Source organism: Suricata suricatta, chromosome 15 (genome assembly GCF_006229205.1).
Source record: "Suricata suricatta isolate VVHF042 chromosome 15, meerkat_22Aug2017_6uvM2_HiC, whole genome shotgun sequence".
Classification (NCBI taxonomy): Eukaryota; Metazoa; Chordata; class Mammalia; order Carnivora; family Herpestidae; genus Suricata; species Suricata suricatta.
The window spans coordinates 18,746,859-18,762,319 of NC_043714.1; the positions used below are offsets into that span (position 1 = coordinate 18,746,859).

The 15,461-nt window shown below is 38.9% G+C and overlaps 1 protein-coding gene across 1 annotated transcript in view; it reads right to left on the reverse strand.

Moving 5' to 3' along the window:
• The window catches only part of SLCO5A1 (solute carrier organic anion transporter family member 5A1), a 136,370-nt gene that overhangs the window by 54,376 nt on the left and 66,533 nt on the right, over positions 1 to 15,461 (reverse strand). The window lies entirely within an intron of this gene.

A 15,461-nucleotide genomic window follows, 5' to 3' on the forward strand; every position in this document is an offset into this window, starting at 1 on the left:
GTCATGTTCCTGACCCAGCACTGCAGACACCCACAGCAGGGGAAATGAAACATAACTTTGGACATCGGATCTTCCAGCCTCGTTCTGAAACAGGAAATGATGCAGCTAAAGGGGCTTAAGGGACACGTCACCAGGTCAGAGACTCCCAGGGACTCTGGACTGCGGAAGGAAGAGAGATGATCTCCAAAGGACAGCCCAGAGGTGGAGGGGGGCTCAGCACCTGCCCAGTTGGCTCTCAAGTGAGAGAAGTAGTCTTATCCTCAAGTCTTTGCAATTATTTCCTAAAACTTGCCATGTACGCTTTAAGATGTATGTACAAGTGTCCTGTTACAGCGTTATTTATCACAGCAAAAATTTAAGGGATAAAACTAAATGTCCATCACTGGAAAATGTTTAAATAAATTATGGCAGAGCCATATAATGAAATACTATGTAGTAATTAAAAATGATGTAGGGCTACATGTACTGGCATAAAAGGAACTCCAAGAAATGTTTTTATTAGTGAATAAAACAAGCTGCTGCAGAAATATACATATACATGTGTATGTAAAAAAATAAATAGATAGATATAATATCTAAGTAAAAATCACATAAACCAAAACAATGCATTTATATGTCATTGAATACATACTTCCCAATATATACAACAGCAAGAAATTCTGTAAGTGGGAATAAGATTGGGAAAGAAGAATAACAGGAGGTTCTTGTGCATACACTTTGGTATTTTTGCATGTTTATAATGTGAATTAACTCACATGTATGTGATCTTTACATATCTTGGAATGTATCATGGAAAAGAGAAGCCGCGTTATTTCTGACAGGTGCAGGCATCTCAGTTATGAGAACAGTTATCTCCGAAGTTTACAACTTGATAGAATCATTTCATAAAAATTAAGTGAAACTTGTTATTAAAATTATACTTCATAGGCTATTCACTAGAATTTAAAACTTAGGAAGTAAAGGCTGCTATATCACTTTAAAATGCAAATTAATTTTAATGTTCTATATCTTAATTGTTTAAAGTTTTAATGAACATTTTAAAATAAAAATTTAGATGCATTCTTCATTTTTTAACATGGATAAACACACCAGAAAAAATAATTAAACTACTTCATAAAATTACCCAATATTCTCTTATAAGTATACAAATCAAAAGGTTACATCTAAATTTTTTTAATTAGAAAATGAAGATTTTTTTTTAAGATTTTCTATCAACATTTGGAGATGCAAATTAAGTTTATTTGGTATATGAAAAGTCAGTGTGTTGAATCTAAAACATCTGGTGAAATTATGCAATACATTTTTTAATCCTAGAAGATAACATATGTATCACATGAATGTTTTTAAATATATGAGTTATAGAAAACTGAATTTTCTTTTATACCCATTTGGTATGATAAAATAGCCCACTAATTTCAAAGCTAACTAAAAATATATGTGATGTTGGGGCACCTGGGTGGCTCAGTCAATTAAGCATCGTACACTTCATTTCTGCTAAGGTCATGATCTTCTGGTTCATGAGTTCCAGGCCCATGTCGGGTTCTGGGCTGACAGCACAGAACCTGCTTGGGATTCTCTCTCTCCTTCTCTCTCTGTCCCTCCCCTACTCTCTCATTCTCTCTCTCAAAATAAATAAACTTTAAAAATATATGTGTGATGTTTCTGTCTTCTCTTTCATTTAAAAAAAAGTGTTATTTAAGAAGGACTTAGCAAAAGTTGACTTTCAACAACTTAAGTCAGTTTCCTCCTTTCTTCCATGTTCTTCCTTCCATTTGTTGGAGGTAAACCTTCAGCATACATGCCCCACAGGAGCAGGCGGACCAGATATCCAGAGTTGTGTCTTTGACTGGTGGGACTGGGAATTTATTTAAGTACAGGAAGACTGGGTTAAGTAAGTACATTGAGACTAATTGCAGTCAGCCTTCAAATGGCCAGAGAAGGGAGTAACAAATATGGACAGGGGATAGTTACATACCAGATTGGAACTGAAGGTAATGGTATGAATTCATGGGATAGATAGATAGATAGATAGATAGATAGATAATTGATAAATAAGATAGACAATAGATGGATAGGCAGATAAAGATGATAGACGATAGATTTGTGTATGTGTGAACATACACATATTTCCAAATTCTCTCTTCTATACGGTTTAGAAGTAGTATAACACCTAGGAGCAATGAGCCCACCTAGCACCCAGTGCTTGGTTTTTAAAGGCCATCTTTCACTAAAAGGAAACAAAGCTCCTTGGAGAAATGTCTAACTTCAGAGCTGAGGCAGAGAAAAATACCACATGAGCCTGAAAAATCTTGTTAAACAAGAAAGTAAAGTGCTCAAAGAATGATAGGGACTTGCCAGAGGACAAGTTGAAGGATCCCCAATAGGCAAATGTGAAGCAATTTAAGGTCAATGGATGCTAAAAGTGGTAAGTAAAGTTTAATAGAAATAAGACACAATCATCATTATTCATAGATTTAGTATTTGTAAAATCGCCTGCTCATTACAATTTATTTGTAACTCCCAAATCAATACTCGCCAGTGATGGGGTGGGAGGTGGGGACTCATTCAAGGACATGCACAGGGTGGCAAAAAATTTGAGTTGCAGGACACACACATTTTTGGCTAAGGCTGCATGAGGCCTCCCGCTTTGCCTTCTTGGGTCAGCTTTTGTGCTGCTAACAAGGGTCCTTTTCACAGGATATTGTCACATTTTTAGCATTTTTGTGCCTTTGGTGATTTCCCTGTTTCACATGGCCTCCAAGCATAGTGCTGAAGTGCTGTCTGTGTTCCTAATAGGCTTTGATGTGCCTTATGGAGAAAATACATGTGTTAGATGTTTCTTTCAGGCATAAGTCATACTGCTGTTGGCCATGGGCTCAATGTTAATGAATCAACAATATACAGTAAAACTCTGGGTTGCGAGTAACTTGTTCTGTGAGTGTTCCACAAGAAAAGCAAACATTTTTAATAAACTTTAACTTGATAAATGATGTCTTGCAATATGAATAGCATGTGATGTCAAAAGCCACATGATCACAATGAAGCCAATGGTTCTTCTCTCTCCCTCTCTCTCTGACTTGTTCACTGTGGGATTGTGGGTGATCATCAATGCAATGTCACATTTCCATGAAATCCTCAAAAGGAGGCAAAAACAAATGTCATTGAATAGGTTCCTTGTTGAAGTTGCATAAAAAGAAAAAGATTCCATTGTACCAATAGATAGCAATGATTCCGTCATTGATAGTGGAAGTGTTCTACACAATTTCTCTCATCTCCTTCACACCCCCATGAAGGTTTTCTAAGGTAAGTGCAGATTAATTTGTTTATTTTTCTTTATATTTTATTATTTTGTATTATACTACAGTATTGTAATCATTTTTACATGAACTGTTTTGGATTGTAGAACCAATCACCTGAGTTTTCATTATTTCTTACAGGGAAATTCACTTTGATATAGGAGTGCCTTGGATTACAAGCATGTTTCTGGAATGAATTATGCTCCCAAACCAACATTTTATTGTATATTAAACAAGGTGTCACTGAACAGAAACACATACAAAACGAGGTTATGTACTGACTGGTTGACGATTTTGTTGTGACAAGAATCCACTCTGATGTTTCCCCTAAAGCAATGCTTCCGTATTCACTTATTCAATGTTCATGTTATTTTATGAAATATAACTACCACGAATCAGAATCAACTGAATTTGCATAGTTTCAAAGTGCCTCCCCACAAAATACTTATAAATTACTTATTGACTTGTAACTGCAATATACTTATTAACTTTAGAGAAACATGGTAGATACAATCTTATCCAAGAGATAAAAGTTCACAAGGAAATTAGCAATATATAGCTTCTATTTTAAGGCACTGAGCATGGCATCATTTTAGTGGTATGCCTATCAAACCCAAATTGAGGGATAGTCTATAAAGTTATCAGCTTATACTTCTTAAAAACATCAAGGTTATAATAGATAAGGAAATATGAGAAACTAATCCAGATTGAAGACTAAAATACACCATAACTAAATATACTATGTAGTCTATGAATTGGATTTGGACATAAAGGGCATTGTTGAAATAACTGACGAAGTTCGAATAGAGCTTGTGGTCTAGATGGTAGCACTGGATCAATGTTCATTTCCTGATTGTGATGGCTGCACATTGGTCACGTAGGAGAGTGTCCTTGTACCTAGGAACCACACACTGAAGTAGCACAGGACAGCAGAGCATCATGTCTGCAACTTCTCAGATAGGTCCAAAACAGTGACAGTCGGAGAACTGGAGTACTGTTATTTGCACTATTTCTGTGACTTTTACGTAAATTCAAAATAGTCTAAGAAACACAAAGTTTAAAAATCTAAGCTAAATCCATACATTTGCTGTCAAATACCTAATTTTTATGCTATAGAGTATATTTTAGATAAGCTTATTAGTATCATTTCTAACTGTCATCATAAAATTAAAAATGCAGTAGGGGGCACCTGGGTGACTCAATCGGTTAAGCATAGGACCCTTGATTTTGGCACAGGTCATGATCTCACCGTGAGGTAGAGCCCTGCATTGGGCTCAGCACTGAGCATGAAGCCTGCTTTACATTCTCACTCTCATTTTTTCTCTCTCTGTCTCTCTCTCTCTGTCTCTCTCTCTCTCCCCGTCTGCCCCTCCCTGTCTCTCACCCACATGCATGTTTGTGCTTTCTCTCTCCTTTTCTGTCTTAAAAAATAAATAAATAAATGAGTGCATAAATAAACAAATTTTCAGAAAATTAAAATGCAGTAAAAAGTCTGATGGAGAGATGAGATAATGATAGTGATTGTCATTTTTTTTATCGTTTAATGCCACAAAATCTTAAAAATGTAATTATAAGGGCAAGCTGACACTAAAACCAGAAATGCCTTAAACATTAGAAAAATAGAAATAAAATTCAATACAAAGCACCAACATTCAATAGCATGTACCATAAGATAAGCTCTACATAGAAATCACTTTTAATGAAAATGTTACTTAAGGAGTGCGCTTGTGATGAGCACCAGGTGTTGTATGTAAATGTTGAATCACTGGGTTGTACACCTGAAACTAATATTGCACTGTCTGTTGGCTAGCTTAAAAAACAACCTGTTACTGTCATTGGCAAATCCCTTGCTGCTCCTATGTGCACATCCACAGAAGTGCAGGTGCCCCCAGCCAGCCAGCATGGGCACCTGGACCACATGCTGAGTTGCATGCCAGTCATAATGGGGCTCCGCTACAATAAATTTGATGTAGTCCCCCCACCACTGACCTTGTTTCAGAAAATCTGAGATGTGCGGTGTGGCTGGGTTCCTGTGAAAGCTGATTAAGGGCAGTCTCTGCAAGGGCAGCGGCCATAGCTTCTTGTTCTCCAAAGCCTCGCAGCTCACAGCATAAAATGAGGCAGCAGGTTCTGATATCTGTGTGCTCAGTATATATGAATGTTTTGCGCTCCATCATAAAAGAAGCCTACAACCTGAAGTATATGTTTAGAATAAAGTGGTTGTTGTTGTTGTTGTTGTTTTTAAAGAGCAAAACTTTAAGTGAGCCTGGTTTCATAGGACCTGAAAGGTGGCAGTCCTCTTTAAAAGTGGACAGAGGGAGGAACTCACTAGAAATACATTTAGTATTGTGAAATGGATCCCATTCTGAAGATAGGTCTGTGAGGCACTGCCTTGCTGAAAGACCCCTTCTCAGTGTCTCTTTAGGCTCACATAGCAAGGTTTGTAGCGTGTGACCTGGTATCCCAAAATGAGCTGATTGGGCCAGGCAAAGAGGCTGGACTCAAAGCTGCTTCTGGAAGGCAGCCCTGCAGCCAAGAGGCCTGGGACACCCCACGTTGGCCAAGCCCTTTACTTCATGTCCCTTAGAGTTGGCACCTGAGACATTGAGAGCGAATTAGGCCGTGAGTATGAAGATTGAGTGAGAACATAAATAAGGAAAAGGAACTGAGTCTCAACCTGCAGCTGAGTATGCAGAGTGGGTCTGGATCCAGAAGCAGGGAACACATTCCCAGAGCTGCCAGGGGCCCTTGAGAGAGCCTTACGCTAGAACCCCCTATCTTAGGGGGTGTGAACTTGCTTCTGTCCTTTACAAACTGAAAGCCCGTATCATGCCTTTTTGTCTTAAACTACTGAGCAGACTTTCTTACATAATGATATAATTGGAAAAGATATGCCAACAGAGAGAATGACCAAGAAAATAAGAAGGCTCAGCTGCTATGAACTTAACCTCCCTCACTTGCAAAACCCTGAACACAGGGTTGCTGTTCACCCTTCCAGTTCTGAAGTTCTGTGATTGCCCACCATAAGCTCCCTACATGACCATGGTCTTTCTTGTCTCTACTGTTTACTGTATTCCCCACAAGTCTGCTCAACAAATGTCAAGTTCATCCATCTAGTCTGTAGGAGACAGCCACTCCAGACAGACAAGTGCTCCTCCTTTATGCTCCGACAGCATGCCATTTATACAGCTACTCATCAAGTCTTCCAAAGCTCTGCGTTTACCTGTTTCAGGAGAGTGTAAATGCTACGAAAGTAGAACTTTGGTACATCCGTATAGCTTCATCTCCTAGCATACAACTGGCATTTCATAGGCACTCAAAAACATATTCGGAATGTGTTTATTGACTAATATTCATTATAAGATCATAGCAAAAATTTGTACTGAAAAGATATCCATATACTTGTAAGAAAATAAAATATATTCCAAAGATGCCTAATTTCCTGCTGGGGACTGAGCTAGTTATTAAGAAAATATAAGTCATAAGACAAAGGCTGGACTATATAATGGTTTTCCTACCAAAACCACAGAAAAATGTAAAGGACCAAATAGATAATCCTTTTCAAAGTATGGCCTTTTAGAGCTAAAGAAACCTAAAAGGATTTAGATCAAATTATAAACTAAAGATTCCATTAAAGAAAATGATAAAATGCTGGGTGCCTGGGTGGCTCAGTTGGTTAAGCTTCTGACTTTGGCTCAGCTCATGATCTCACAGTCCGTGAGTTCAAGCCCCACATCAGGCTCTGTGCTGACAGCTCGGAGCCTGGAGACTGCTTCCATTTCTGTGTTTCTCTCTTTCTCTGTCCCTCCCCCTCTCATACTCTGTCTCTTTCTCTCAAAACTAAATAAACATTTAAAAATATTTAAAAACAGAAAACAATAAAATGCTAACAAGAGAAGAAGGAAATAAACAATATTTCATTCATCTAGCATATCCAGAATAGAGGTGTTTGGTATGCTTAAATTTTTCAGATAACTGGGCAATTGCCTCTTAAAGCAAAAAAGCTTTAAACTTTGTTGCTTTATGAATCAACTGGTGTTACCAGAAAATCTATAGCATAATGTGACATTTTCTTCAAGATTCAAAGTCACAATTATGAATGATAATATCTATATGCTAATTTGTCTTAATATGTTTTTAATCCTTCAATTTATTTTCTGATCTTTTTTGGTTGCAGGAGCATTCCTTCCCTATGATGTGTCATGGTGCTTGTTTTTGTCTGCTGACCATCTACTTCCGAATCAGCTGTTCTCTGTTACATTCTTCTAAAGGACCTTTATTAGGTAGACAGATATTTCAATTTTGTTCATTTGACATCTTTTTTTTTTAATTTAAACTGGGGATAAGATGAAGGGGAAGGTTTCATTATTATATAAAATAGATGAATACTATAAAATATTGTGAAGTTGTTGACTGAATTCTATTGCCTGGAAATTAACGTTAATCCCCAATATAAATGATAAATGTCAACTACGAAACAGACATACGTACCCTTGTTAATGCTTTTTTGTGATTTTTCTGACATAGATAATTTGCGCATAATATCTCTTCTTGTGAGAAAAAAAAGGTATATCTGAAGTTTACAGCCCATGACTAAATTCAAGTAAAATAAATATCTTTCAAAAACAACTTATTAAGGTAAAATCCACATAACATATAATTAACTATTTTAAAGTGAACCATTCAGTAGTATTTAGTACATTCACAATGCTGTGCAACCACCACATCTATCTAGTTTCAAAATATACTTTTTTCCTATAAAAATAAGCATTTATGTTCAGGAATGATATTGGAACTCACTTTTATTTTATCCTTTATATCTTTATGTACTTGCTAAATTTTCTACTATGGATATGTAATACTTTTATATTCTAAAAACAAAAACAAATAACTCTGCAATATTAAAGGGATGCAACAATACATCATCTTCTAAGACAAGTCTTTCCTGACTCGGGCAGCTGACTTAGGAATTCCTTCCTCCTGCTCCTTCAGCTTTCCTTAGAATGCACATACCTCCATTTAAAGACCTCTATTTTATTATGTCTATTTTCCTTTCTTCCTCCTAGTTCTTCATCCTGTCGTACTTTGTCAATAAAGGTATTTGTGAAAGACAGAAAACATGAAAGCAAGAAAGAAAGAGAGAGAGGGGAGTGGGAGGAAGTCATTCTCATATGTAATACGGCCAACATACAACCCAAGTGTCCCTATTTCCTGTTTATCTTCTTTGAAACTAATGACCCCCCCAATGTTCCCTAATCATAAGTCTCCATGAAAATATTGCAATTTCCCCCTCCCTTCCATAACACACTGGCAAATGGCATTCCCTGCTTGCCAAAAAAAAAAAAAAAAGAGAGAGAGAGAGAGAGTAGAAGGAACGAGGGGACTTTGCACACCACAGTCCCCTCTGGGCCAGCAGGTAGAGCTCCATAACCATCTTCCTACAGACAGTGGGCAAAAACAGCAGATGTCAAGGCCCAAGACACATCATTAGTGGTTACTGGCCACAATACTATTCTGCTTTTTAAATCCAGCACCAATAGTATTTTTGTATATAACTTTCTAAGTAGATACCACTCTGATAAGTAACCCCACAGTTAATTTGCACCGAATATAAAGAAAATGTTTGATTTTTCAGGAATTCTTTGCAAGGCCTGTAACCATTCACCTCCTAAGCTCCAACTCTAAAGGTACGGCTTACCACAAGATAACATACATACAACAAATTAAATGAAATAGAGAAATGAAACAAGGAACCAGAGAGAGAAAAGACATAAATAAAGCAGAACATGGAAACCAGAAAAAAAAAATATGTCTATAAGATCTTTACAGGGTTTCAAATTTGACTCTTTTTTTCCTGGCCACCAAAACAAAAAGTTATATAATCGTTGTTTGCAGAAACAATCTAATTGCTTTTCCTCACGATGTTCTAGAGTAGTGATTCTCCCAGTGTGCTCACTGGACTACAGCACTGCTATCACCAGAGGAGCTGATACAAATGCAAAGCCTCAGACCATACCCCAGGCCTCCTGACTCAAACGCTCTGGGCCAGGGCCCAGCACCGTGGGTTTTAAGACGCCCTGGTGGTGCTTCCTCAGTAGCCTATGTTTGAGAACCACTGTTTTCACAAAATAGGACAGCGGGCAATGCTCCTACAGCAAATATGGGGGATTCAAAGGCAATGGCTTTCAAAACAAAACAAAAAGCAAAAGCAATGGCTTTCAATAAAAGCTGCATACATAAAACTAACCTGAAATTCAGCAAAGGAACAAAAGCAATATGCAAAAGAGCTAACATAGCATAGACCAGGCATGTGGTTTTGGTGATCCCTCTTTGCTGAGACAAGGATTGACCCCAACATATTCCATACTATACTAGTTTTAAAACACCTAGCAAAGAGCCACATGCAGTAGTTCTGGATGTCCTTGGGCAGCTCTGATTTGGGATTTATTCCTTCTGCCCCTCTTAACTAGCTCTTCTCCCCATTACCTGAGGTTGAAATTCTAAAACTATCTTTGATCCCTCCTTCCTCATTATCCTCATATCATTTGCCACATCCTATAGACACAACCTCTCCTTCCCTTCTCATCACTCAATAATTCAGTCATCAAATATTGACTACCTCCTAAGTGGTATAAATTCATCAAGGAACATGGTGGACCAAATATCCTTGCCTTCATGGGGCTTATTTCTCACTGTGGAGAAAATAAATAAGATAAATAAGTAAAATATATAGTATGTTAAATAGTGATGAGTTCTAAGGAGAAAATTAGAGGAGAGCAAGAGATAAGAAAGCTTTAGGGAGGAAGGTGGAGATTTTTAAAAAGGGTGGCCAAGCAAGGCCTCCCTGAGAAGGGACACCGAGTAATAATATCCTGCAGGAAGTGAGTTCTGGGAAGAGCATTCCCACCACAGGAGTGTCAAATGCAGGGGCCTGAGGTGAGAGTATGTCCGGCAGGTTTGAGGACCAGTGATGAGCCCAATGTGCTGAGGCGGAATAAATAAATGGGGCTGCAAGAAGGAGACGGAATTCTACAGATAAGCAGAGCCCAGATACTAACCCTGGCAGGTCCTATAGGGTGGAGACTTTTTTTGCGAGTGAGACAGAAGACCAGAGAAGCAGGCAGAGGAGAGGCATCCTTCTGGCTGCAGAGTCGAAAGCAACCAAGAGGGACAGGGATAGAAGTAGGGAGACTAGTTTGGCAGGCTACTCTCCTTTCCTTGTTTGCTACTCAAAACCATCGTCACCTCTCACAGAGGACTCTACCATAACTTTCTACCTGGGCCCCTCCTCCCATTCTACCCCTTTCCCTCCCTAATCCACTCAAGCTCTCTACGCACAATGTGGCCATGCCTTCCCTGTCCAACCTCGTCTCCCAGGCGTCTCCACGTACAACCAAACACAGGATGCTTGCTCAGCATTCTCAAACACCTCGGACCTTGCCTTTGCTCTCTCTGACTGGAACCATACAACCTCCACCTACTGAAATTCTCCCAGCATGCGGGGGTTCTCCATTAATCCCACCTCCTCCAGGAAACCGTTCCTGACCCCTCAACCAGATGTTCCCTTGCCTGCCATTGAACCTCACGCCATTGTGTAGGTCCCCCTTCCTGGTCTTTCCATCTGTACTTGTCCTGTCTCCCTCCATGGCGTACAGGTTCCCTGAGGGCAAACCATTGCTCATTCTTCTTCGTCTCCACCGCAGCATGGAGTACAGCATTTCTATAGAGTGAGTAGTCATCGAATTAAGTGATGACAACACAATCCTTCAGTGATCAGAATTCCATACCTCCAATAGTCTCTTTAAATCAGTTCATCATTTCAGAGTTAACTATTTTATTTAGTTAGGATTATAAACATATTGCAGTCAGGGTGCCTGGGTGGCTCAGTCGGTTAAGCAGCCGACTTCGGCTCAGGTCATGATCTCACAGTTAGTGAGTTCAAGCCCTGCATCCAGCTCTGTGCTAATAGCTCAGAGCCTGGAGCCTGCTTCAGATTTTGTGTCTCCCTCTCTCTGTGCCCCTTCCCCACTCGGGCCTCCCCCCAAATAAATAAACATTAAAAATTTCTTTAAAAAAAACACATTCTAATCCACCACAGACAAAAGTCTAGAAGAGAAGAATCTGTTATATTTTATGCTCATTAATAATGTTAAGCAGTTAAAAGGTTAAAAGTAGACACAAAAATAAATTTTTACTTATGATTAACAGTAACCGAAAGTTTTCTATTTAGGAAGATATCCAGCTAAATTTGGAAGACATTAAAATGCTGGACCTCAAACCTCAGGAAGATTGATCCAGTTAAGTATTTTAAGTGTTTATTTTTATTGGTAAGATTTTGATGCAATCAATGCTAATCTCCTTATGGAAAGGTGACGCAGACACATAAAAATTCTACTTTCTCCTTTGTGGTATTTTAAAACAGTCGTATTCCTGCATAATTTATAACAAGAATGTAGAAACACTGAGTCAGATTTCCCCAATGTCTATCATTAAAATGTGGACGCAGAGAGTTGGATTTGTATGGCTCAAATCATTTTTTTAAGGAAGTATAAGTTATTAACTTGGGTATCTTGCCACCTTCTCTTTGAAAAAGCAAATACTGGTATACACATTTCAAATATTAAATAAAGGGGTACTTGGGTGGCTCAGTCAGTTGAGTGTCCAACTCTTGATTTTGGTTCAGGTCATGATCACAGAGTCGTGGGAGGAGGCTCTGCACTGAGCATGGAGCCTGCTTAAGAGTCTCTCTCTCTCTCTCTCTCTCTCTCTCTCTCTCTCTCCCTCTGCCTCTCTCCCCTGCTTGTGCTTTCTGTCTGTCTGTCTGTCTCTCTCTCGCTCTCAAATAAAAAATTTTAAACTTTGGGGACACCTGGTTGGTTAAGCGTCCAACTCTTGGTTTCAGCTCAACTTAATGGTTTGTGAGTTCAAGCCCACCTAGGGCTCCAAGCTAACACTGGAGGGCCCGCTTGGGATTCTCCCTCTTCCTCTCTCTCTCTGCCCCTCCCCTGCTCGCTCTCCCTGTCTCTTTCTCAAAATAAATAAATAAACCTAAAAAAACAAATATGAAATAAAGACCTGAAGGAGCCTTCCTACAGAAAGCAGAACAAGGGAAAAAAGAAACAGAGAATCAAACTCAGACTTCACTCAAGAATGGGAATGACTCTCAGAGATCCTATTTGGTCTTTTCAAAAGCAGACTAAATATTAGAGTGTCATTTCCTATAGGTGTTAGGTATTATATATTCTGGAAAAAATCAGTAAGTATAAGATAAATATGAAATAATTTTGAATATTCTATTGAACATTATTCCTACATCATCACGATCATTTAAACCATTTTAAGCAAAACATTTGCACGTTATACTCCCATTAAAACACAATTCCTTTCTAAAAGGGCAAAGTGCTTCCTGAAGTTCTAGTCCAGATACAATGAGAGAACCCAGCACAAGTTAAAGTAACAATGAGCCAGCTCTGTCCCCCAATCAGGAGGTTTAGCTGCAGAAGTGCAATCAGCCATCACCATCACAATGAAAGCATAGGAGGAAACAGCTGAGAATATATCAGAAATACTGACATGAAAATCAGAAAGGAAACAGATTTTATAAACCAACTACCCATCACTTCTTAAAGATTCCTCTTACTCTTTCCGTTAAAAGAAAATATCCTCATCTATCAGATTGAGCATAAAAAAGGTGGAGAGGAGAAATCCCTGGCAGTACAAGATGGTACCCAATAAAACAGTATATAGATTCAGTTTTGAAAAACAATCTTAGAATTCCACAACCACTTTTTCTACTTTTGAACCCACATGCCTAAGTGCACTTTCCCCCAGAAGTAGACCCCAGTCAAAGATCCAAGTTCAAGCAGTTTATTGAGAAGATTCAGAAAACGCTATTCAGGAGTGCACAGGAACCAAGAGCTGCCCACAAGGAATGTAGAAATGTACCTCAGAATTGTCTCACCACCAAGTTGGGAAGCTGGGGTGTGCATCAGCCAGTGGTGATGACTGCCGTGGTGGGTAGCGGGAACCTGGGTGGCTCAGTTGGTTAAGCATCTGACCTGGGCTCATGTCATGATCTCATGGTTCATGAGTTTGAGCACCACATCGTGCTCTCTGCTGTCAGCATGGAGCCCGCCTCAGATCCTCTGTCCCCGTCTCTCTGCCCCTCCCCTGCCCTCTCAAAAATAAGTAAATATGGGGTGGGGGGAGAAAAGACTGCTATGTGGGGGTGGAAAAGTGTTAATTCCCTGGCACTTGATGCCAGACTCAAGCAGGAGCCAAGAGGTTTCCCAGCCCACAAAGAAAACCTTCAGGCAAGGAAGACCTGCAGACCTTCATGAAGGTACCAGCAGTCAGCAGGCCTCCTCTGCAAAGACGGGAAGGTCCCAGTGGTCAACGCAACATGCACATCATTGTCTACACTGCATCCTCCAAAGGAATACCATCCCCCTCTACAGACCTATCTGTTGTTGGTGTTTGATATCAGTCTTCTCTTCCTTTTCTCTACTATCCAACAGAGCACATATTTCACATTCAAACCATCTACCCTTAAGCTATAAAATATACAATCTTAGCTTACCTATGTCTTTATGTCTCCCATTGACTCTACTTTTTAATCTTTATAAATTAATACTCTAAGCTGGGGAACCTGGGTGGCTCAGTCAGCTATGTGTCCAACTCTGGATTTCAGCTCGTGTCATGATCTCACAGTTTTGTGGGATCGAGCCCCATATGGGGCTCTGCGCTGACAGCATGGAGCTGTTTGGGATTCTCTCCATCCCTCTCTCTCTGCTCTTCCCTTGCTCAAATGCACTCTCTCTCTCAAAATAAATAAATAAACATTTTTTAAAAGACTCTAAGTCTATTCATGTGTTGTAAATTTTTAATACCAGTCTTGCTCTCAATCAGCTTATAAAAAAAATTACTCCTTTGGTAATAGCCATCAGGATCCATAACACATCCATGAAAAATGATGGGTTGGCCCACATGTTAAACACTCACACCACACTAGCATCCGAAGAATCCTTGTTGGCATTAGAGCAGAGTAATTTTTGCCGTTCCGAAAGTACACAGGTTCACAAAATAATTGGTGGGGGAAGGGGAACAGAGGAGGCAGATCTAAAACTTGGAAGGAGCATTTTCAAAGAAATGTGACTTCACTTGTTTCGCAAAAATATAATCGTAAAGTCCAATCTATTATTTTTCTTTGACTGCTGGGACAGTTACGTAATATATTAGTAACTTCTGTGAGGTCCCTCTTTGACTTTAGTGTGCATATAGTCAAAGTGAGATGATAATGTGCTTAGGTAAATTTTACCTAAAACAATCTTGGCTGATGTAAGTAAGCACTTGGTAAATACTATGTTATATTATATTCATAATGTAATGAATTTATGAATATTATATTTATAATTTTTAAAAAATCAATTCAGGGAATAATAGGCTGAAATTAATGGAAATGGGGTATGACAGTTTTCTTAGCTTAGAGGGACTTATTGTCACTCAATAGACATATTGAACACTGAACAAATATTCCCTCATTAAAATTAATTTAAGTTGTTTAGATTCGAAATTGCTTGATCTAGTCTTTAATTTTAAGACAAATAAAAATGAAAAAATAGACCAGGACACGTCTCTGGAACTTTCTGGATGTTTTTACATGGAGGTGTAGAGGCCCATTCTATGGCCCCTTACAAGCATCTGATGGGGCCACTGCTGAATGAGAGCGGGGTCCAGTCTGAGGTTTTATGTTTAAGTAAGGACCAGGCCACACCACCAAACCCACCATTCCTCTGAGGAAAAAAAAAAAAAAAAACCCTTTCATCCTACAATGCAGTATTTTAAAAATCAGACATCTCTGAGTACAGTAAATGACATAGATAGATACCTGGATCTTAAGGATCTGGTCAGTGCTTCTCAATCTGTGATAAAGAGCTATTTTTAAATTAATGTTTCCAGTCTATCATATACGGATATTTTGCAAAATACATTAAAGAATGAATTATAAGAAAATAAAATTTTTAACACACAAAATGCAAGCTAAGTTCCTTATTATTATTGGATTCAACAGGCATAAAGTTTCTCAACACTCAAACTGTCAGTACTTTTCACAAGCCAGTAGCACTTGGTGGGTAGCACTGGCCTGACCCACACTTTGAGTAGCAC